Below are 16,102 nucleotides of genomic sequence, written 5' to 3'. Positions count from 1 at the left end.
AGCTGCAGTTTACTCAGGTCAGCACAGGGCTCCATGTGCCGCCCCCCCGCACCTGGCACAGGTAAGGGCTTAAGAGCTGGCAGGAGCCTACAGGTGACATAGCCGGCTTTGCCACACCTACAGGGTGCTGTGTGGATGCTGGGAGATATCTGTTTAAAACATATGGCAGTTCCCCGTTGCCCACGGGGTGAAGTCCAAATGCTCTAACCTGGCTTTCAAGGCCCTGTTTAGTCTGACCCTAATCTGCTTTGCCAGCCTCATCTCTCTCTCACTGTTTCATGTTCCCCAAACATTCCATCCAGGGGTTCTCTCACATTTGTTTTGGATGAGCTGCCCGGGAGATTCTGAGACCTTCCTTCCCGCAGCAATGACAGGAGGTCCTCGCACACACGCCCCTCTCTAGTCAATTGCAAGATTCAAGCTCCGCCCAAAACCTTGTAAGTTTCCATTCGTCTGTGCACTTGTTCAGCTTCCCTGTCCTGATGCTGAAGATCAAAGAACTTCATGTGTGAATACTACTGACAGGTTGTCTAAAAGTCAGAAATTGGAGCTCTCAGACATTTTTAGCCAGTGAGACTTTTTTATCCAGGCGGAATCTTACAGGGATACCCAGAGACACATACAAGCATGTTCACAGAAACCTCATTCTGGAAGCCCCTAATGGGAAACCACTCGAGTGACCATTGGCAGTGGGACGGCTGAGTGAAACACAGATCTCCGCACAACGGACTCCTCGGCAGTGGAAACAACAAAGACTACAGCCTTCAAACGCCTGGATGAATCTCATAGAATTCTGAAAGAAGCCAGGCATAAAAGAGTATATGCTGTGTGATTTTTTTAGGAGGTTCAAAAGCAGGCAGAACTTGACTGTGGGGTCGGAAGTCAGAGCGGTAGTGACTTTGGGGGATTCTGACTGGAAGAGGAAAGAGGTAGTTTATGGATGCTGGAAACTTAATATCTCGATCTTGGGATCAGGTTCTGTCTCTGCTCCTAGTCACAGCCTCCTTCTGCCCACCCGTGCTTCACGGATGAGAGGCCCTGGATGGCCCCTGAGGCTCAGAAACAGGCCCTCCTCTTGGGGGCATCCTGGGACAGGGGCCCACTGCCCCTCTGGACCCTTCCTGGGACAGCTGCCCATGCAGTGCCCGCCCCGTGCTGGGCCATGGATCCATCACCTGGGTGCCTCGGCTCTGAGACAGACTCGTGGGAGATCAGCCATGCTGACACCACCCAAGCAGGTATTTCCCGAGACCAAGTCTCACTGTTCACTTATGAATGCATTTTGAGGAGCTGAGCCACAGAGGCAAAGCCCATGTCGGTCTCACCACGTACACACCCCGAGGGGTGGACCCTGGTGGATGGGAAAGGCACGACTCAACCCAGACTGCCTTCCCTGTGGGAGCTGAGCAGGCATTTGAAGTCAGAGCTTGGGTCTGCTGCAGCTTTGTGTGGGCATCAGACCCGCACTCCAGGAGGGAGCCAGGGGCTCTGTCTTGGGCACAGTTTGGAGCATTGTCTGTTCCCTGGTGCTCATGAGGGATGACCTTGCCCTGGAGACGTGGCTTCATTCATGCTCACATGAGCTTGGGGCCCACAGAGGTCTCTTCTTCGGCCACTCCAGCTGGGACCTGCACACGGTGCAGGAGCACCCAGGTTTACTGTCCTGCAGGGCTCTCTGAGGGCCTCCCACCTCACCTGGCCTCGGCTTCCCATCTGTCGGCGTGGGCCAAGATGCTCAACCCGGGGTTGACCTTGAGAAGTAAGAGGGAACGTGCTCTGCGAACTGCGTGCTGCTGTCCCTCCAAGGCTGTGTCTTTGCCTGGGCTTGTGGGTGGCACAGTGAGGTGAAGGGCACAGACCTGGCCTGGCCTTGTGTGGCTGCAGCTGCTGTCTGAAAAGGCAGACCCTGTCTCTGGAAGTATCTACACTTCCTCCTGTGTCCTGTAGAAATAGTCCTCTCCCCACTCTCTCCACAGCCCCACAGCCCCCACTGCCCAGCTGCCAGAGCTGAGTCCGTCAACACTGGGCACCGAGCGTCCGCACGGTGCTGGCCGAGCCTCCTCCCCATTGCCTGTCTAGCTCCCCTGCCTGCGGCCCTGGCCACTGTCCCACATCCTGAACCTGCCTCCTTATTCCTTTGTCCCACCAGTTTTGCAAACAGTCACCCTCCAGTGTGCATCCTCATGCCAGGACCGAGGGCACAGCTCCCTGATGCCTGCCCGTTGGTCCCACTGGCTGGGCAGTGCCCCTCACTGGGAACCTGGGCTGACCCTGCTGCCGTGTCACTCAGGACACAGAGGGGAGCAGGTGGGCAACTCCAGTCCAAGGGATGAGACAAGACTTAAACCCACACGCTCAGCAGGGCCTTTCTTCCGGGTCTTTAGCCCTTGAGAGGGTAGAATAATTTGTCATCATTTTGGTTTTTCAAATGCACTTGTCCTCATGGGAATGCGAATGATTCATTCTGAAGGACTTCCTCCCCCTGGGGAAAGGGCCACAGTGCCACCTGCAGTGGTATGAACGTGCCTAGGATCACAGGGAGGGCTCTGTCACCCAGAGTCCTGCCCTGCCTGTGGCGTGAGCGCCCGCCGGAGCAGCGCCCGAGCCTGGCCTCCTTTCCCAGGGGCTCCATGCCCACACGCCTGGCGTCGCCCTCACGCTTGACGTGGGCTTCAGAGCAGAGCCAGCCGGGCCCAGCTCGTTTCGCTTCACCGCACCGCAGAGGTGCCATCTGTGGCCAGTGTCTCCACCTGGTCGGGCTCAGTGTCCTCCCTCGAACCAGGGCAGTGACACGAAGGTAAGAGTCACAGCCCAGGCTGGCAGGTGTCAGCCCGTGAGGACTGTCCCTTGGTGGTGGCATCATTGTCATAAATTTTTATGGACTGAAAACCACTTAGCAGTCCATTCGAGTGTTTGTTGAATATCTTTGTGGCATTCCTGAGCATCGAACATGTTTGGCCTAATGTGGCTGCCTGATTTTTAAAGGCAGGCCATGCCCCGTCTTACTGCAGGCAGTTTCCTGCGCTGAGGTTTGCAGTTGGATCACGTCAGCAAATCCAGGACACGGATGTTCAAGGTGTAGACACTCAGGCTGCAGGACAGGAGAGAGGCTCTCTCGAAAGCTGTCTGCAGGGAGCGCTGGCAGGAATCGGCCTCAGGCTGTGACCCACAGACGGGACACAGGCTGCCCTGGCGTGCTTGGCGAGTCTCAGTTGGTGGCTTGCGTGGAGACTTAGAGTCATGTAGCAAACGTGCCAGTGACTCTTGTGAGTGAGCAAGGTCTCTCGTAGGGCCAGAATCCAGACCCCAAAGGCCATAACGGACCGGAAACGCGGTCAGAAAGAACGACGGAGGGTAATAAGCACAGGTGTCAGGTTCTACTTGCATGTTGACAAAGTCAGCTGTGCAGGTAGGGCGACGGTGGGCCTGGACCTCAAGGAGTTAACTGAAAAGGACCTTCAAAGGTACTGGAGGATACGATAGTGCTTTTTTATCCTGAGTGGGAGGTTTAGAGATTAGCTGCTCTCTGCGTGGTTGGCATGTGCACGGTGGTTGCCTGGATAGACCCTCCCACGCACACCCTCACCCCACACATGCACACGGAGTCCCTTGGACCCTTAAAAGCATCCAGTATCCCGGCATCTCTGGCAGCAAATGCAGGGAGTCTTGGGAGCCCCTTCCGAGGTTCCCCCGACATTCCACTGGGAAGAAAGGACAGGCAGAGGCAGAGTGCAGAGCCCTATCCCAGCGGCCGGCCCCCTGTGCCAGGCAGCTGTACTCGGGGAGTGGACAGAGCTGTGCAGGGTCTGGGCTGTTTGGCTGCCGGGTTTGGCTTGGGGGAGGTCAGGGGCTGTTCCCTGGAGGGGGAGCTCTTCACCGTCTAGTATTTGATTAGCGCTGTGACTGCTCGCGGCATTTCCACTGATTGCTTCTATTTGAGCTGCTTTTCGGCGGGGCATGAGATGGTCACATGATCCTTCTCCCCACTTGGCGGATAAAAGGCCAAGGGTGTTGGGAGGGCGAGTAAGAGCTGGGCTGGGAGAGGCTGGAGCACGTGGGGAGCCTTCGGTCAGGGCTGGGAGTGGATTTGGGGGTGCCCAGGGTCTGCTGACTCAGAGAAAGCACCGTCACACTAGAAGCCGTGGTAAGATCACCCCAGGATCGGAAAGAGAAGGAGCTGCATGGGGCAGAGCATTCTGACTCTGGGGAGCCAGACCTACCACGCTGTGTGGACTCGGCACATGTGCGCCTCCATTCGCGTGTTGAACAAACTCCGTGTGGTGTGTGCTGTGCTATTTATAGATCCTGGAAAAAATAATGGCAGTGAAATGAAATCCTGATTTAGCCAAATAAATGTAATACCCAGAAAAGTAGTAGACGTTGCTAATGATGGCCACTTCCCTCTTGAGAGTCCTTATCTTCAGTGCCATGGTAACGTGCGCCGTCAGACAACTTTGTTCCAAGCCTCAGTCCATTGCAGCGTTGAACTCAGTTCTTCCCGCGCATGTAGCACAGTTGTCTCCTCGTTGCTTCTCAATTTTTATAAAGAGAGGATATTACTTTGAACCTCTGCCCTAAGCCTGGTGTGGAACCGTTTGGTGATGACTTACAGGACCGACGGCTCTCACTGGGGACAGAATAACTCTGCCGTTGTTATTAATTGTGCGTGTTCCGTGCTGCTTCAATACGTGAACAGCTCTTCTGTGAGTTGGACTTGCTGTCTCATGATGTCTGTTATTTCCTCACTTTGGTCTTGTGGGTTTTGAGCCCTTAACTGGGGCAGGCAGGATGTTTTCGGGAAGGAAGGTGAGGAGAGTGTGACTTCTAATGAGGCCACAAGACAAGGCCCCTTTCTCCTCCTCAGTGCCCACCAGATCCGTCTGGTTGCTGGGCAAGGTGGGCAGACCTGCAGGTGTGTGCTCCTGGGAGAGGGGCTTGTTCCTGGTCACCGTCCTGGTGTCTGCCTCCCCCCCTTCCAAGGACCCCTCAGCTTCTCAAAGAGGAGCCCCGCACATCAGGAAGCCATGTGGGTAATGGGAGAGGGACTGGTTCTCTGCTCCCAACTGGCTTCTGTGCCCCTCCGGGTGCCCACCTGAGAATTCTGGGCAGGGTCGGAGGGTCTTGGACTCTTGTTCTCGACTCTGGAACCGAGGGCTGCGTGGGCTTTATCGAGCTGTTTGATGCTTCTGGGCTTTTTCCTGCTCCTTTGCATGCCTGGTAGTTTCTAACTGGATACCGACTTTGTGCATTTTACCTTGTTGCGTACTGGATGTCTTTGCATTCCTGCACATATTCTTGAGCTTTGTTCTGGGGTACTGCTAAGTTACTTAGACACAGTCGTGCTTTGAGGCTGGCCCTGAAGCTCCATTAGGCAGGACCAGGCAGCCTTTTATGTAGGGCTAATTTCCCTTCTGCCGAGGCTATAACCTTCTCTACTCCGTGCCCCATGATTTACAAGGTTTCCACTCTGGAGGGGGATGCAAGCTGTTCCCAGCTCCATGTGAGCTCAGAGCTGGTGCTGCCTTGTCCTCGCGGGCGGACCTTTCCCTAGTCTGGGGGTTTCCTCATGGGAATGCACTGATTAGTGTCAGCTGGAGACGCCAGGGGCCCTGTACCGACCTCCAGCTCGCTCTCTCCCCCGTCTCCAGGGCTCTGGCCTGCACAGTCTGTGGCCTCCCCAGACTGCACACTCCATCCTCTCAGGGCAGGGAGGGGCCTGAGAGCCCAGAGACGACACCAGAGCCCACCTCACGGGCTCCGCCTCTTGGCGATCACTGTCCTGTGCTTTCCGATGTCCCCTGTCTGAAAACCGTGTTTTATGGATTTGTTTCAGTGTTCGGGGCAGGAGGGTAAATAGGACTCCTATTATTCCACCTTGGCTAAATGCACGTTACCAGTGATGCTTTAGGAATTTTGAAATAAAGGTCAGAATATCAGAACACGAGGTATTTTTGGCAGAAGAGAAAATCCATAGGTCAGCTGTGGTTCTCCGGTGCTGAATCTCCCCAACTTCGGTGCCAGGAGTAAATAATCCAGGCTTTTCCTTAGTGAGGAACTGGCAAAAGCCTTTGAGGCCATCGTTCACCAGGGAGCCTGGTTCCGACAGGCTCTAAGCATCCCCCGTGTCCCGCCCTCGAGGTGAGCCAGCAGGTGTGTTGATTCCACAGCTCCTGTTTCCTCCACTCCTGCCCATCAGGTGTGGCTGCTGCCTCCTCAGTTCACCCTCAGGGCACACTGAATACGCCACATTAGAGGTGATGTGGAAGAAACGGGAAGGAAACTACTCAGGGATTTCTGCCAGGTAACACTGGGAAGAGACACAAGTTCGTTTGGAGTTCCATGTTGTTCTTGATGCACGTCCTCATCTGTTTCCTACAAGCCTCTGCAGCACTGGGCAGCCGGTGACGCTCCACCCCTTGGCGTGGAACTAATCCTGCTTGCGTTTCTGAGTCCAGGTGTGGGCTGTGCCTCCGTGAAAACGTAGAGCACTCCTGAGGGGTGAACACCCTGGGTGAGGAAGGCCTGAGGCAGGGTCCCGCAGGTGGGGACTGGGCAGGTGCCCACAGGGCGTCTCCTGGTGTTTGCCCGCCTGTCTGCATCCGAGCAAATTGGTCTGGGAGGCAAATTCTTAGACCTTTCCCGGAAAACAAGCACCATGTTCTGCCTTCACCAACAGCCCACTGTTCCCCTCACCCTTCAGTAGGATTAAGAAATGAGTGAAGGCGTGTTGGGGTCTGTGCATCTTCCTGCTGGGATCGGATCCCCAAGACGTGATCCACACATGCACATGTGTTATCCTGGGTTGTTTTTTTTTTTTTTTTTAACCCCCAACAAAAATAGGTAGGTACATAGGTACCACCTTGCCCTGATTTCTCTCTTCTTTAAGCTTCCTGAACTACCTGTGAGAGTAACATCTTGTAACATAGTATCTTACGTTCCACAGTGGCTGAGTGTCTTGTTGCTGTTACTGTTTTGCTTCCCTAACTGCCCTTCGGAGCCGGGCCCAGAACACGCAGTTCTTCCCCTTCTTGGTCCCGGCACAGTGCTTGGCCCAGGCAGGCGGGCAGTGGGGTTGTGGGCCAGTGTTTTCCAGAACGAATCAAGTATGAGGAATGGCCCACTGACCGTTTCTGAATGGTCTTAGCTACGAGCTTTCGGCATGTTCTAGGATGCCTTGGCAGAACTTAGTAAGTCCTCGGTCCTCACCCGAAAGCCCAGAAGCTTCTGCGGGGACAGGGACAGCCCTGACTGCAGCCTGAGAGGTTCGGCCACAGGCGGGGCCCAGGCCCAGGGGAAATGGAGCCTCAGGCCGTAGTTTGTGAGGTTTGGTCTTACCGGACCCAGCTCAGCCAGGGATCCCTGCCCACAGCGTGCCCCACCTCCCGCATGGGGGGCAGCACACCTCGTAAGTGTCCCTGGGGACCTCGAGGCTGGAGAGCCCAGGTGCTGATCCAGGACCTCTGAGCCCCTGGCAGGACACACGCTGGGCCTTGGCACTGCGAGGAAGTGCACACACAGACCGGTGGTTCCCCTCTGCTGACTGTTTCGGTAATTAGGATCGAACTCTGTGTTGGCTGTAAGCGGCAGTGTGGGACACAGCAGTTCAGGAAAGGGGGTTTTCCGCCATGCGGTTTACCAGCGGGGTTTCGTGATGTGCTTGGTGGATGCAGAGCCCTGTTTGGATCTGAAGCAAGTGAGAGAGGCTTCAGCGAGCCTCTTCCAGAGGCCAGCAGGGACAGAAAGTTTGTCAGCCCAGGGGCAGCTGCACCCGAAGTCAGCCTTGGGACAAGCTGCATCCAGCCACTCACCTGGGGCCTGGAGGAAATGACAGCACGCTGACGTTTGTCTAGACCATTTTTACCTCAGGCTCCAGCTGTCTTTCTTGCTCACCACGACACATGGCTCGTATGCAGAGTAATATTCCGATAGGCTGCGTAGCTCAGGGGTGGGGTTAATTTCTCCCACCTTGAGCCCCTCGCTGGGCCCTGTGGCCTCGGCATGCCCTGTCCTCCCATGCTCCGCGCCCAGGGCACGGGCTCCCCAGACCCGGCCTCCGCAGGCCGCCTTGGGCCCACTGTGCAGACGCCTCCAGCACCGTGACTGTCAACGCGGTGCCTGGACTTGGCGCCTCTCTCCACGTTCCACGTTCTCGTCTTCTCACGTGTGCCTTTCCTGTCCGAGCAGCCAGGCTGTGGATGGCAAACTTTAGTGAGCATCGGCATCACCCAGAAAGCTCTGGACCCAGCCAGGGAGAGAGAGCCCGCTGCGGCTGGGCCAGGCTGAGGCTGGGGCGGAGGTGGCTGGTCCACACGGCGCACGGGGCAGAGCTGGCCAGGCCCTGCACCTCCCGCGCCCAGCCCAGGGCCTTTCCTCATCCGCCACGTCTGTACTCTCCACATTTAGCACACGCCTCCCTCCTGCGGGTGTGTTCCTCTGCCACAGTGACCTTGAAACAGCCCCCCTGTAACCTCAGACCACCCACTGCATCCCGGCTCCTGCCACCTCACCCTACGCATGGCGTCACAGTCCTCTCAGGGACCCTCCCTTGGAACACTGTCCCGTCACGTCTTCAAATGCTTCCAGAACATTCTTACATCCATCTGCCATCTCATCTTCAGAACATCCTGGGGAGAGGGATGCGCTTCATTCTCCTGGTGAGAACCCACGGCCAGCCCCATCCGGGGCCCACAGCGGATCAGGGGTTCCACGCCAGGCTCTGATGTCAGCACCCCAGACATCCTCCGCTCTCAGGAATGCTAGTGAGGAAGCACTTTGCGGTTGGGTTACAAACCCTACACCAGTCTGACCTGCAGTGTCTCCTCCCAGCGACCCTTTTGTGGATTAACATGTGGACCACAGTGTTCCAGGCCCACTTCCTTCCCGAGTGTTCCGACCACAACCGTCTGGCTGGAGGGTGTCTCAACCCCAACCACATGTAAAGAAGTTGGAAGGAAACTTGTTTTGTCAGATTCCTCGCAGCCCCGGGGAAGGGCCTGGCCTGGCAGAGATCTGCCTCTGAGGCCACCCCCTCCTCAGGCAGACCTCGCTGGTGGTTGCAGTTTTACAGATGTGAGATGAGAGCACACGTGGGCGTGGAGAGATTGGCATCTGGGTGCCCATTTGGTGACAACAGAGAGTTTCTTGGCTGAGGTCCAGGGCTGTGTTTACTGCAGAAGGCACGGCACGTCCAGTTTTACAGCCGGAACCAAATATGCCCATCTGGAGTCCCTGGGGGTCACAGGGGTCTCCAGCATCTTCGTTCCAGAGGAGACCAAGCCTGTGGGGGGACGTGTCCTGCAGCTCGGAGCTGCTGCCTCACCGCTGGTTCTAACTCTTGACCATGGACTGTGACCAAGATAACACTCCTGCCACTTGGACACACGCTGTGCTTGTCTTCATCCATCTCTGCCGTGTTACCTGTTGCTAACACTTCCTGTTCAGAAAGGAGAGGGTGCTTGATCCTGGGGGCCAGGGCACGTTTAAGATTCAGGTCAGGTAAGTGCTCTCACTGTGCGTGCACATCTTGAGGGACCCTCTGAAGCCACCTCAGTTCAACCAGTGGTGCCAGATGAGTCAGGCTGCAGATTCTGGCTTCATCCTGTTTCTGCTCAGCCCACTCAGGCGCGCAGGGCTGCTGTCGGCTGCTCTCACATCTCTCAGGTCCTTCAGAGTGGGAGCAATTATGGGCTCTGGTTTCAAGCAACTGAGGACTCGCTTTCTGTCGGGAGACAGAGCCTGGTTTATCAACTGCATGTCCCAGATGTCTTCTTTCCGGGATTTGTCCTTCCTGCCCCTGTGCCCAGGCCCCCTCAGCACCCTGCAGAGCGGCACCTGGTTCCCCGGGAAACCATTCTGATGCGAGCCCAGGGGCTTGCTGGTTGTCACAAACACCTGTGTCCAGGCTGGCCGCTCACAAATGAAGGCAGCCCGTCCTCTCCATCACAGCTTTAGGGTGGGGGGACCCACCATGCTGGCGTCTCCGAGGAGAGCAAATGACAGCCTTATTCATCCTCTTGATTTCAACCATAAAACAGAAATACACCTGCTGCCCCACCAGGACCGCTGCCATCCACCGGGCGGTCAGCTTGCCCCTTCCACCCTAGGTCTCTGCTGGTGGCTGAGTCCTTAGAAGAGTACGTTCCCACCATGTGGTGCCCTCCACACTGGCCCTCTCTGGCCGCTGGTTGTCCCTGTGTCATCCATTCCTTGAGCCCCCGCTGCGGGCCAGGCCGGGGGGACGCAGCCTGCACAGAGCAAAGAAGCATGTTGAGACCCGAGTTCATGTGGGAGGATGCACACGGTGAAGGAAGCAAATCCTGGAGGGAATTGTATCCTCTTTGGAGAAAACTCATGCTGGGAAAGGGGCATAGGGACGTGGGGAGACGTTCCCACAGTCTCGGTGGGGACACTTGGCCTTTGGGGGTAAGGAAGAGAAGGGACAGGCCCAGCGGTGGCCCAAACTGGGCAACAGCTGAGGGACAGGGCCTGGGTGACCGAGCAGCAGGCAGGGGTCAGGGGGCAGCAGGAGGCAGAGCTTCTGAGACTTCACCATCTGCTCCAGGTTTGGGTCCGGGGTCACCGTTCCAGGACCCTCCCTTTTCAGTGCCCTCGACCCCTGTCCCCGTGTCCACTGATGCCTCCTGGCCACGTCCTGGCCATTCCCAAGCCCACCTCTGCCATTGCCTGGGTGAGCTCTGAGGGTGTAAAATGAACATAGAGAGAACCTTATAGACTAAGTTTTTAAGCTCTGGTTGTAGGGACCCCATGGGGCCCTGGGGTGTGGGCAGACGGCCTCAGGGCAGCCCCAGCCCCAGGCTCCAGCTGGGTTCCCCGGTCTCCCCTCCCCACGGTCCACGCTCACAGCAGCTGCACCAGGAACCGTCTCTGCAAAGGTAACACAGGTGCTTCACTCTCGCTTAAGGCCCCAGTAGGACTATCCGTCTTACAGTAAATGCAGACTCCTCACTGCAGTGTACCCCTGGGGTCCACCTGGCCACGCCCCCCCCCCGTGTCCCCTGGTGCTGCCTGCTGCCCTGGTGTGCTGGCCTTGTTGGACCCCTTCCTCTGCCCCGTGACGGGCCAGGCCTTCCCACCTTGGCATCAAGGCAATCAGGCAGAGGAGGCACAAGCCAGCCCACCAGGCTCCAGCCCAGCTCTGTCGCTCACCAGACGCTGAGCATGTCATTTAACCTGCCTGTGCCTCAGTGTCCTCATCTGCGTAGTGGGTATAACAACCTCACCTACCTCACTGGGTTCTTACGAGGATTACATTGGAGACGAAAGTGAACAGCCCAGAACAGAGTGAGGACCATGAGTCAGAAATGGTTATTACCGTAACTTTCATTTTCTCGCCCTGCACAAACCCCAGTGACCCCTAAGTCACTCCCGTGTCACTCTGTAGAGAGCAGTAAGAGACCCCCAAGTCTCATGCAGAATTGCATTTTAGTGCTAAAGTGTTGTGTTTCAGGCCATGATATGAATAAAGAAAAGAGAACTTCAACCCTCTTAAAAGAAGCAATTTGGAATAGCGTCACGTTTCATTCAGTGTGGAGGAAAACCATACTCCGGAGAGTGAGTTTCCGTGAACTGTGCAGGGCAGGGGAGCCCGTCTGAGACAATCCCAGTTTTCAGGGGAGGGACAACCACCACGCTGGGGGCAGAGCCCGAGGTCGCCACGTGAATGTGGGGGACAAGGAGCAGCCCCTGGGCTCTCAGACCGCTGGGGCTGGCCAGGCCTGAGTGGACCGTGTGTCAGGGTTGCAGTCTCATCTGGGGAAAAAAAACAAGCTCAGCAGGGTAAACGCATGCTTCCATAGACCTTGTCATATTTAGAAGGGTATGGGCGTGTGGTTGAAACTCTCTATTGTTCGTTTGTATTTCTTATTGCTAAATTTGCAACACAGTTCATGCATTCACCTGTTCTTAAATACACCACTTCAGGGAAAATGTATTGGTTGCCGTTGGGGTTTCAGTCATTGCAGTTCTTCACTGTTCTTAGACCCAACTGAGAAATGAGGTAGGTTTCAGAGGAGGAAACAGGGTTAGCTTCATGAGTGTTGCATCTCAGTAGAAGCACGTAGCTCGTTCTGGAAGCAAAGGAACTTACTAGTTCTCACCCTCCAGAGCAAAGACCCTGGACCCCCACCCGAAAGAGGGTTGAGGCTGAAAAGCCGACCGCTGGCTGGAGTTGCCCCCGTGGACAGAGCTGAGAGGGGGAAAGAGGAAATGACCCAGGCATCCAGCTGCCTCCCTAGTCACTGAGGGTGGCCTGGTGACCGTGGATCTCTCTGCCTGTTAGAGATGCACACTGAGAATTTACAGGTGAAATCGTGGGGTTTCTGTGATTTGCTGGAGAAACAGTCGGGGGGCGGGGGCGGGCAGGCAGCACACAGAGCCAGAAGGCCGAATGCTGATGGGGGCATCTTTCGACTTGTCTGTTATATAAAGCGTTAAAAAATACTGTGGCCATTGGGTGTTAGAACCCCTCCCCCCAAAATCGGATAACTGGTGGAGAGGGAGGAGAGAAGGGGCTTGTGTACGTCGTGGTCAGAACCAGCAGCTCAGCAGGCAGGGCTGTGCCCCAGACCTGGCGGCCTGGAGTGGTTTGCTGCCCAACCAGGGCCTGCTGCTCCCTCTCTGGGTTTCCGCTTCCTTCCCTTTCGGCCCCGGCAACCCCTCACCGCCTGCCGAGCTCTCCGAGGCTCTCTGAAGGCCACCCCATGATTCTGGAGTCCCCCCCAGGAGTCCGCCTTGGCCCATCAGCTGGGCTTGAGCCAAACCAACCGAGGAAGAGGAAACCTTGGCTAGACCTTGCCTGAAACATCACGCTCTTAAAAGTGACCGCATTCTCACAAAACTGAAACACCACAGCTCTTACGGCCTCTCACTCTTTGTTCAAAATGGAAAAAGTGGAAAAAATATCCGTTAAGGCCATGACTGGGAAGTCTCCCGGTGGGTCAGTAGAGATCCCGGCCTAATCTGCTCTTTTGTTTTGTTTTGTTTTGTTTTTAGTGACTTTTTCTGATTATAAAAATAATACTTGGCTATTTTTCAAACTAGGAAAATTCAGAAAAATGTAAAGAAGAGAATTTAAATCACCCATAATCCTACCAGTAAATATGAATATACATATAGGAAAAGAATGAAATGAAATGTTGTTAGGATCTTGTTCCATTTCCTTTATTCTTTTCTATGTATAAATTTACATATATTTTGGACAAATTTGGGATTGTGCTGTATCAGTATTTCTATCTTGCTTTTTTTCATTAAATTGTGAGAATTTTCCAATAACATGATTGCTTCGCAGTGCCTCATCCCCTACAGTCTTTACTTAGCACAGTGGCTGGGGGGTCCTATCCTGTCCCTGTGTTGCTACAGACCCTCCTATGTCCCCGTCTCACTCAAGACAGCCAACACCTCCCAGAGGCCCGGGAGCCCCGGCCACATCTGACCCTATCATGCCGACATCATTTCTACCCACGCATCTGCTCCAGCCCCTCTGGCCTCCTCGTTCCTTCTCAGATGCTCCAGCCAGCTTCTACCGTGGGCCTTTGCACATGCTGTTCCCACCTCCACAGCACCTTTCCCCAGATGCTGTGGGGCTGGTTCCCTCCTGCGCCTCATTCAGGTTTTGGCTCCAAGGTCACTTTCCCAGTGAGAACTTTCCAGCCACCCTCCTCCAGTTAACCTGCAGCACCTGCCCCCAGCACATCCTCCAACATTTGAATCTCTAAAATGAACCCAACCCCTTCCAATTGCCAAGGGTGTAGGAATACCTCAGTGAATACAGTCATCATTTTAACCTAGAGATGTGGCAAGATGAGAAAGCCCTCCGTGCTCTGCAGTGATGGGATCTGATGAGATGTAGCAGAAAAGCTGCGAGCAGTGGCCATCATGCTGTTTGTTCACTGTGTGACTTAGAACACGTCACTGAACCTCTCTGACCCTCGGTCTCCTCATCTGTAAAATGGCCATGTTACTGTGTCCTCAGACGGTTGTTGTAAGGGTCAGATGAGCATGTGTGGGGATGAAGGTGGATCTCAGATGTGCTTGGCCAGGGGTCGTCACCAGGCCACTTGCTTCTAACCAGCAAGGGCTCCAGTTTTGGTAGACTTTCTCCTCAAATGCTACAGGTATGTGCCACACACAACATCTGGGTTGTGGGCAGTCTATGAGGAAGGCGGGGGGCCACGGTTGAAGGGAATCCTTCCCTCCCCACCCACCCTGCTGAGGGCTTAGTCTGCTAAAGAAATGTTGATCAAAGCATATCCTAGCCATCTTTGCCTGCCTAGCTCAGTGAGGCAGAAGCTCCTGAGGTTTCTTCCAACAGAAATTTCAGGCAAATAAAGGCCATTCTTCACCCATTCCTGAGTTTGTGAGGCTCTAAGGCCTAAGAGGCTGACGACCAGCATGGGGTGGGAGCAGCAAGTGAAGGCAGAGGCCAGCAGGAGTCTCCAGGACACACGTGTCTGTGGCCCTGGGACGTTCCCGGGGAGGGTGCTTCTGTTGTGCAGCTCAGCCGGCTAGCACTGTTCTAGAAGTTTGCTGCTGGAGTGGGGTCCGTGAGGAGCAGCCCCCAGTCTGTGTCCCTCCTGGGGGACATGCAGGACCTGCTTGTGGAGATGCAGGAGCGAGGGCACCACGCACACCTATTATGCCGGAACTGGCTCTGTGCAAAGATCCTCACGTGCTTCCGTCCACCCCGAAATAGCAGCTCCTTCGGAGCCGGGTCTGTGCTCAGAGCCAGGGCACGGTAGGTGCTCGCTCAGTATTTGTCATCTGAATGGCACATCTCTGAAAAGAGTCACTTGTTGCCTTCTTGTTAAACCGTGAGCACTTGCCCCCAGCTGGCACCCTTGGCTTCCTGGATTTCCGTGAAGATGTGGGTTCCGGGACACGTTCCCTCCCTCCGATGGCAGTCAGGCCCCGTCACTCCGTGCTGAGGTGGTTCTTCCCCTGCGCTGGGTCGGGGCAGCGGCTCCAGGGCTGGACAGCTACTCCCTGTTATTTTTCCTGTGACCTGGGGGGCACCTCCCACCACACTGCTCTGCCTTGCATGTTGTGTCTGCTCTCCTCCCTCATCTTATTTCTTAAAAAAAAAAAAAAACAACTTCCTCCTGCGTACATTCAGTTTAAAGTCCTCCGGGTCAGACCCAGTGATTTGGGGTAACCGTGCTCTGGCCCAGCCTGGACCCATCACCCACGTCCCGGGCTGGCTGCGGCTGCCACGGGGAGATCACGGCTTGAGTGGTCTGCGTAGGGAGGGGGCGCTCTTTGCTCAGCCTGGGCCCCACCCTCGGGTGCCACCGATGCTGCAGCTCACACTAGTTCAAGAGGACATTCCATGGAACCGTTTAAATGGTGAATAGAAGGAACTCTTCAGTTCTTCTTACTTTTCTAGATGGTTCCGTGGCTGGAAGGTGGTTATGGAGGAATATCACAGCTAAGCTAGTAAAGTTGGCCGAAGTCGTGGGAAGAGCGTTGCTAAGCTGAGAGCCAGCAGCAGCACCAGCCTGTCCTTACTGTCCCGGGAGCATTCAGGATGGGGTGGCCCCTACAGCGTGGGACGGGCTCACCTGGGTTGGGGCCTTCCTGTCCAGGAACCAGAGACAGTCCTCAGGATAAAGGAGAAACTCCATCAAAATTTTGAAAATGACAGTGCTACCATTTTGCTTCCATTTTGTATGGAAGTTGGAAACATCTTCTGTATCCATAAAAAAATAATCCACAGCGTAGTTCTTGGGCGCGTTGGTTGTGTGTGTGCCTGTCTGTGTGGGGAGCAGACACCCACCTGACCGACAGATTGGGAGACCTCCCGACACGGATGGAGCCCTCTTACTTCCAGATGAGCATCTGTGGGAGGGTGCGCCCCTCTGCAGGGTCCCAGGAGGCATTGGCCACCCCACCATGCCCCACCCCTCACAGCTGGCAGCCAGCACAGAACATTCTAGCATTCTGGCTGTGAGGGGAAGAGGGGAACGTCCTTTGACCTTCATTGTTTCCTCGGCCTCCCCAGGACATGTGGCTTCTCGGCCAGGGTCCCCTGCACCTGGTAAGGCGGTGGTGCAGCCCGCAGAGGGGAGAGCAGGGGTGGCTGGCTTCC

The 16,102-nt window shown here is 55.5% G+C and overlaps 1 protein-coding gene across 1 annotated transcript in view; it reads left to right on the top strand.

The window, feature by feature from the left end:
* The window catches only part of SH3RF3 (SH3 domain containing ring finger 3), a 305,736-nt gene that overhangs the window by 197,569 nt on the left and 92,065 nt on the right, over nt 1-16,102 (top strand). The gene's annotated exons all lie outside the window — the stretch shown is intronic.

Source organism: Eulemur rufifrons, chromosome 19, assembly GCF_041146395.1.
Source record: "Eulemur rufifrons isolate Redbay chromosome 19, OSU_ERuf_1, whole genome shotgun sequence".
NCBI lineage: Eukaryota > Metazoa > Chordata > Mammalia > Primates > Lemuridae > Eulemur > Eulemur rufifrons.
This window is presented reverse-complemented; position numbering and strand designations above follow the sequence as displayed.